This window comes from Protopterus annectens, chromosome 4.part1 (genome assembly GCF_019279795.1).
Source record: "Protopterus annectens isolate FY-2018-M chromosome 4.part1, PAN1.0, whole genome shotgun sequence".
In the NCBI taxonomy this organism is placed as follows: Eukaryota; Metazoa; Chordata; order Ceratodontiformes; family Protopteridae; genus Protopterus; species Protopterus annectens.
In genome coordinates, this window is record NC_056734.1 from 941,989,949 (window position 1) to 941,999,053 (window position 9,105).

Sequence of the window (9,105 nt, forward strand, 5' to 3'; positions counted from 1 at the left end):
CATGAGGCCAGGACTGGCCCATATGATGATAACAATCTGTGTACACAACATGGGCCAGGCACCCCAGGTACAGTTCCACATGTCACTGTACATGCATGTGGGACATGTGCACATCCTAGACACTGTCCATGTCATAGACTAAAGAACACATGCATGGTAAGCAATGCACAGCAATGGCCACATACAATAGTTACCTAGATGACTGGATGGCGAATACAATAACCACCTGTGTGGGCCAATCCAGACACATCCATGAGCCACACTGCAGACCATTGTCATGTGGCCTGATGCCAAGGTATACCCATCACCTAGCCTTGTATAGCCTCCTGGCACAGTCAACCACTACACACCCGTAAAGCAATGCACCCACGCATGTCAGTACTGGCACCATGTGTCTGTGTGTGTGGTGTATGATGCTTTTCACCACATTCACACTCACTACAACCCCCATTGACATACTGAAGCATGCTGTCTGATGTCAGACAACTCCACATACCCTTTGCCCATATAACCTCCAGATAACCCCAGTGGTGCATGTGATACCTGCACAGTACTGTACTGTGGCAAACTAACTAGTGAGGAGGTGTATTCCTGAACCTGCCAATGTGACAATGTGTGTTGGTCCCTGAGAGAGTGTGGCTGTGTTGACGCTGACACCTGGTCATGCGGACAGGCACATGTACTACACCTACCATATCGCTACCATATAACTGTTGCAGATGTCACTCACCATCACATATATGTTTGGAGAGCTCCTTAACATGTAAGCTATGTGGCACATTCAATAACTGAATAGACATGTGATAGCAATAAAAAGTCAGTCAGGGGGTTTGATACCCTGTACTGATAGGTGTGTGACACAAGCATGCTTAAATTTTACTCTCCCACCCCCTCCCTGACCTATATTTGCCTCTGTCTGCCTCTCTCACTCCCTCTGTGGTGGATGTGGAGATGTACACATGCTTTGCTTAGGCAGCAACATGTGTTCTGTAAGTGATGCTCCTGATCAGCTGATGGCATCTGCATGAATTGCAGCCCACCTCTAGCTGATTGCATGTGGAACAATTGCATGGAAACACACTCCAATATCTAGGAACATCATGTTAGTGTTGGGCCTTTTCACTCACTGTGAGCAGGACCTAGATCTGTTGTTTGACAAATAGCATCACAGATGGATTGGGGATTTACCTATAACAACATACACTGTGGAAACAGAACAACACACAGGAGGGGGATGTGCCTGACATGACAACAGAATGTAAGTGTCATTATTCTGCATTTGGAGTAATGTTGGCTTAACAGGGTGTGTGTGGATATGGCTGGTCTACATGTTTTACTAACTGTCATGACAGTGCTATGTTTCTGAGGAAACCCCCATCTGTAGGGTCATCTGCAGACTGGGCAGTGTGTGGTGCCTTTTGTGTTACTCACAGAGCACCTATCTGTGAACTGCAGAAGCATAGTGTGAAGACTGCAGAGAGTACATGGTGACAGACATGACAGTTACTGACTTCATATCCCTCATAGGACATATGTCACAACAAACCCTGTTACAACAGTACATGTACGAGGTTATCACAGCAACATCTCAATATTGGCCCTGTGTTTGTGCTTCCTGCCACAACTCTGTCAACCTGTGTACATATGTCATGCAGTAAGAGGTGCATGTGTTCTGTGCACCATAATTTATTGACATCATATCTGATAAAAGTCAGTGAGATATCAGACTGCGACACATGTTATGCATGTATAGTAAGGGTTATCTTTGAGGACATAGCCTGGGCATTCTGTGGTTGTGTGTACAGTACTGAGGTCTGTGTACTTATGGTGAGTATCAACATTGTGTGTATTGTGAATATGTACCTTGGCCTGTGTACAGACTGTGGTAGATGTAATTGTTCTTTGTCCTGTTCTATCTGATGTTAAATGCTGCTCTACTGTATGTTACCCTATCGGCTTACATGTTTGTAGGGCCAAACACACACATGTCCTATCCCACAGACAGGCATTGGACCACACTGTGTAGTGGCCCAGTATATGTAGGGATAGTGTGTGAGTGGCACATATAAGGATGTTGTTGATTAGATAGTCTGTATACTGTAATATTACACAAGCTACCATATGTGGTTGTGGCTGTGTTCACATTGCTAGTGGCTATGCACTTTCACACTGGTGTCTGTTACTCTGTGCTGTGACATGCCAGTAGAATCTGTAATATATGCAGGTATATGTGTATTCCCCCATAAGAAATGGTGGCCAGTGTTGTGGCAGTCTGCCTGCAGCCAGCACAGAGCTTTGTTACATGCCTAGCAGATTAGTGTACTTACCGAGTGTGATGTTATGTCCACATACTTGCCAGATGTACTGCTGGCAGGCCACCATAACAGTCATGTATGTCGGACAAAGCAGTGGGATGCTACACAGATATATGTCACTAACTAGTGGGTAATATGTGGCCATGACACCTCTGCACCAGTGGTTAGTATGTGTCAGGACAGACAGGGATGTGTGAATGCATAATCTATAGGGGTAAAATATATACCAGTGTTTACATGATATACCCGTCTACATGGCTGTTAACATCCACATTATCAGGCTTGGTCCACGTGCTATGCACTAAGGGGTTCTGTGTATACCTCTGGACTGACCAGGGTGTGTCAGACTGTCCACATTTATTGGTCATATCTCTGCTGTAGTCCATAGGACCATTACTGTGCTAGTAGTGGCACTGTACTATGATGTCCTTAGGATGTCTGTCTGTGGCCAATGGCACACATGTTAAAAGCAGATGTGACCTCCCACACACAACATGTCTGTGAAGACAAGCCCTATCCCAGTAGCAATAGTCTACATATATACCTGCAATACATGCCTGACATCCCCTTGCACTAAGCGGTTGGGACTATTGGGGCTGAGGTAGGGCTCCACTCCATGTTCAGCACATATGGTGAACATATATGTATATATACTTATTATCTATATATGTATATATATATATATATATATATATATATATATATATATATATATGTGTGTGTGTATATATATATATATATATAAATATATATATATATATATATATATATATATATAATATATATATATATATATATATATATACATATATATATATATATATATATATATATATATATATATATATATACACACATATACATATTGGCATACATAGATGGATATGTATATATGTATATACATTTATATATATATATATATATATATATATATATATATATATATATATATATATATATATATATATATATATACACATATAAACACTCAGATATATACATATACACAGCAATATATGTCTACACATATACAGATATGGATACATATCCACATATACTTATGGATATCTACATATATATTGACAGTAATAGGTATATCAGAATAGATATGTATGCACATATACTTATCATCTACACACACACACACACACACACACACACACACACACACACATATATATATATATATATATATATATATATATATATATATATATACATACATAAATAGGCATATCTGTACACAGGGATGTGCATACATATATAGCTATATATACATATATCTATATCTATCTATATACATATATATATATATATATATATATATATATATATATATATATATATATACATACGAAGAGATGTACACATGGCCATATGCATGTTGCACTATACAGACATATGTATGAATATATATGTGTATGTACATGTAGACATATATCAACTGATTATATGTATATATATATATGTATATATATATATATATATATATATATATATATATATATATATATATTTATATATCCATATTCCTGTCATGTGTAAGCCTCACAGTTGTGTATACACTCCCAGATGTATCTTACTGTATGTATCTGCTTTGTGTACATTATGATAAAACAACATATGTGCTTCAACAGTCATATTGATAACAAGTACTACACAACTGCGGAAGTAAAGGCAATTGTTTAATACTAATCAATATGTGTATTGACAGATATGTTGGAAAAGCAACAGCTTTGTTCGTAGTTGTTAAGTGTTGTGACTTTAGTGTACAGGGTTCTGGGTTCAAGAACTGCAAGGGCTATTCATTTTGTTGCTGGGCAGAACAAGGGCTGTTAGATACATAGTGGTTAAGTAAGTTTTGAGCAACTTTAAGTGCATTCATGTGGGTTTGTGTGAAGCTAAGAAGTACTAAGCTATGGGTAATACGTATGGGTGTTTACACAGTGTAAGCATTGCTTACCAGTTCGCAAATCAGCTTAGCTGTTATATTGCAGCATTGTTGATACCTGCTAAGCATGGCTTAGCCCTGGTAACCAGTTCACACCACCCAGTCTGATAACATAGCAGGGTAATGACATCTCTAATAAGTGTATGTAATGCCATGTACAATGCATGCGCCTGTGTGCTGTCATTACAGTAGCAAGGCTGTGAGTGTCATTTGTGGGACACAGACATATATGAGGCCTGTACAGTACTGTTATCCATGTGACTGTGTTACATACAGGGGTAGTAGCTCAGGGTACATGCTGTCACACCAGCATGTAGTGCATTGTGGCGGTACTACTGTTGACAGTGTCTACCCAGGCAAGAGTAGAGTGCTAAATGTAGTACTGACAACAGACACACCTGCAGGCTTAGCTGGACTCTGAGGCCTCCCTGTTGTAACCCTGGTATGTGAGTTGTGTCACAGTATATAACCCCTACTGGGTAATGATCCAACATGTGGAATGTAACTGTAGACTACCGTCTGTACAGCACATGATAGCGAGGGTCCTAACATGTAGGTATGGCATACATATTGTTGCCAAATGTCTGTCTGTCAACACATCCATCCTACTGCATAGCTACTTGCCAAGCTGATGATGGTCAGTCCCTGTACAGATGTGCAGATGGCAGGTATCCAGCTGTGATATGTACAGGTATCATAAGCTTGACTGACACTGACATGTCTGCCCAGCTGTGTAAGAACTGGCACATATTGGAGATAACACCCTGCATGCACCACATGCCACGGGTACCTCCACTACACTACCATAGTCAACAGAGCATGCTTGGGCACAGGTCTCAATCACAGACACTAAACATGTGGTGTATTGCATGTTGCATGCATGTCAACTTGATTACCTCAGTGGACGTGTTCAGGAGGCACCTGGAGGAATGGCTGATGCATGTTCCTCTCACCCTGAGGGTCACCACAGTAGTATCTGTTGATAGATTGCCTGCTGCCACATGGCAGGTGGCAGGTTACCACTATACACACAACCCCTACATGACCCATCTCTACTTGGACAATAGCTAGGTACACCGCTATGCACCTCAGTACTGACACATGTGTACGTGTGCAGGACTGAGTATATCAGTGTCTGTGTGTTAGCACACCTGTATGTGGGAACTCCATGAGGGCCTTCACAACCAGCACAACACCCCTTGACATAGCCAGTCATGACTGCTGCTGTATAGGACATTGTACCCTGTTAATCTCCTCTCCATACTGGCTACACGAGGCTTACAGTACCATCACAACAATGCTGAACAAATGGATTCATAGGCATGCGATACCCATTGTGTTCTGGCAAGTTTGTGTATGTGTGCATGTCCATTTATCTGTAGGCTACAGCATTCCAAGGTCATATACTCCTATTACAGTACCCATTGCCACACAGTAGTACAGATAGTGTTGTTGCTGCCCATAGTTGAGGCATGACAATGCAACACCCTACGATGCGTTTGGCATGTGCATTAGATGCATATCCCTGTAGTACCACTGTTGGGATCTACAATGGGTTGTATCACAGTCATGGCCAATGTGTGATGGTGGGTAGGTGTCATCATGGGTTTCAGGGAGTACAATATCCACTGGGTGATATGGGTGTTGTGTACACTGCCTTTACAACAAGATACACCCAAGATATGTCTTGTGTACCACGTTATGGTTACCACTGTCACCATCAACCATACAGGTAACTGATACAACAATCCAGGCCAGTTATGCATGTGCTGTGTGCAGCCTGCCTGTAACACATTGGACACATGGTCAAGTTAGGTAGCAGTGACAGGCCCAGGTTTATCGGATGTGTGTCTGTCTGTTATGTGTATGCTAATGTGTATATGAAGGTATGTCACACTATGTATTGTCCATATACACCCATTATATCCCCCATTAGCATACTGTACATGTCTGAGGATGATATGCATGTAACATGTAACCTGGAACACACCTCACCCTGAATGCTGTGTGGTGTGTGCAATAGCCACACACTTCATTATCACTACATACCTAGGTAATGGTCTAGTCCCAGTGTTGCCAAGTAATGGTGTGCATGTATGTGATAGGTCTACATCAGGTTGCAAATTATTCAATAACTGTTATACAAACCTGTGACATGTGTTCAACAATACACCAGATATGTCACAGCCATGGTGTCACCACAGTGCCATACCCCGTTGTGGAGTATGACTGCAGACCATCCTCATGCTGACACATGTACACCTACAACACAAATGTATAATATTATAGAGACCAAATCAACAAGTGTTACTAATAGCTATAATGTATCATTGCTGGATGGCTACACTACTTGACATATATGCATTACACTTTACTCCTTACAACATGTTACACTGCAGCAACTTGGTAAACTGTAGTACAGTCACTGTGTGCATCAGAACCATATAAGCCTGTTGCTGCATCGATGGTATTGATGACAGGGATGTGGCACAGGTATCATCATATGCACAGGGTGTGTTGTTGGTTTGCCGGAGGCCGAGGGTGGGCCATGCATTTGACACCATGTGTGTGGGTCAGTGGTGTACTGAGGTAAACTGGGCATAGTGATGTGGTGTGTGTAGGTATAGGGTTCCCCTAGGTGTTTTTGTATAGTGTGTGCATATGCATGTATATTGTTCTGCCATGTGGCTGCCCTACGCAGGTGTTTATGGACAGATGCAGACCATAACTGGCAGGGTGTGCAGTTCAATGCTTCCAGCCACAGACACGTGGACTCCGTCTGCCAGGGGTTCCATGGGCATGTCCAGGTGCAGGCCTTGATTTGCTACTCTCACCAGACAATGACATATGTCTGCTTGGACCATGTCCCTCTTGGGAGTGGCCAAGACCACATGCTCATGCCCTGATGTCGTGGGGTGTGGACAGTCCCCCCCACAGTACCGGGGCTGATACTGCCAGTACGGGAGCACCATGGTGTCCTAGCACATCCTCGTTATCTGCCAGCTGTTGGCGTTGCTGGACTACATCCATGTGGCCATCGCTGCACTCTCACCACATGTTCAAGCACAGACAGACCACAGTCGATGAGGGCCATCATCTCACCAGACCGTCTATCCATGTACTCAGTTAACACATGGATGGCACCAGCCAGTTCATGAATGCTGTCACTTGCAGATGTGAGAGCAGCCCTCTACAGCCTCAGGTCCTGTCTGGTGTAACATTCTATATGTGCCTGTGCCACCATCACAGCCTTAAACATGCACCTGCTGGTAGCAGCTGTGTCACGTATGCCAGGGCATGATGACCAGTGCCCCTACCACGAGCACCCTGGCACATCTGCCTATGTGGTGCCTTGCTGGACATCCAGCTATGCCTGCTGTGACTAGACACAGTAGGCATGTTTACCACACTTTCCTGTGCACTGCCACAAATGCCAGCTGTCCCTCCGCTATGGCCATTTGTGATGGGGTATGTATAGGCACTGAAACTGTATGCAGGGGATGGGGTGGCTAAAAAAGGGATGTCAAATGTTGGCACTGTTTCGGCTCCTGACAACCCCACCTGTGCCTCAACAGTACTATTATCATCTTCGGTGTCTGTATGGACACCAACTTCAGATTGCACGCAGGAGGGACCCTGACCCACCTCGCCACCTGTGGGGGAAAACAATACATACACTTTAAAACCTGTACAGCATTGCCTAACAGTACACACACACACACACACACACACACACACACACACACACACACACACACACACCACTGTAATACCTACCTGTCCATGACTTTACAGACAGTCCCACATATATTTCCATATGTTCCCCATCCTGCATCACACTTGGTAACATACACACATTGATGCCACTCATTAACATATCAGTGCTGTAAATGCCTAGACAAGTGATCACAACACAAGACCTGTTACTACATTACCTGCCTGACCTGTGTGTAGTGGTTTTAGATGACTTCACTGCTGTCATTCAGTGTTCACCCTCTGTATGTCCGGACATCATGTGCATGGCCCCTATATGTGTGGGCTACTATGTTCACTCCATAATATCATGCACTGGTGTGTCATTTGTATGTGTTGCTCAGTACATGCCAGATATGCTGTTCAATCAGCCTCTCATATGACAACTGTAATATATGGATGCACTCCCTGGTATTGACTAGTACTTCCCAATACATCTATAGCGCTGCATACGTGGGTTGTCAGTCACCTCTCTGCTGAATGTGATATTAAAGGTATACCTGGAGTCTACCTTCCCTCTCAATGCCTGTTCCATGCCACAGACCTTATTATACTGTCAGCTGCCCTGTGATTACATACATGATAAGTATTCCTGGTGTGTAATGTGGCAGTCTATGTCCATGTACTACATGTTCCCAAAGGGAGGTACTGCTGTATGAACAACCCCACAATCACAAATGTGCCTACATGGCCACCCACACAAAAACACACACATGCATACACATATCCTACATGCATCAACCTCCCTCCACTTCACCAGAGTGACCCAAAAGACAAACTAACTACCCACCAGGAAGCACACAGTCACATACAGGTAAGGTTGCACAATGATAGTACAAACAGTCCTCCTATTACCCATCTGTCAACATGCATAACATATGGTACACAACAGCATGCAGTGCTGCTATAGTCAATCCATGCTAGCAACAGTATACATGTGTGTGTGATGCATGTGCTGTGTCACTAGGTGACACCCCTTCCCCTGGATACCACTGCACCCATGTACACAGTATTGCCGTGCACCTTTTCTGCAGCCTGCCATGTACAGTGCATCACACCTCACAGGTGTACAAACCATTACTGAAT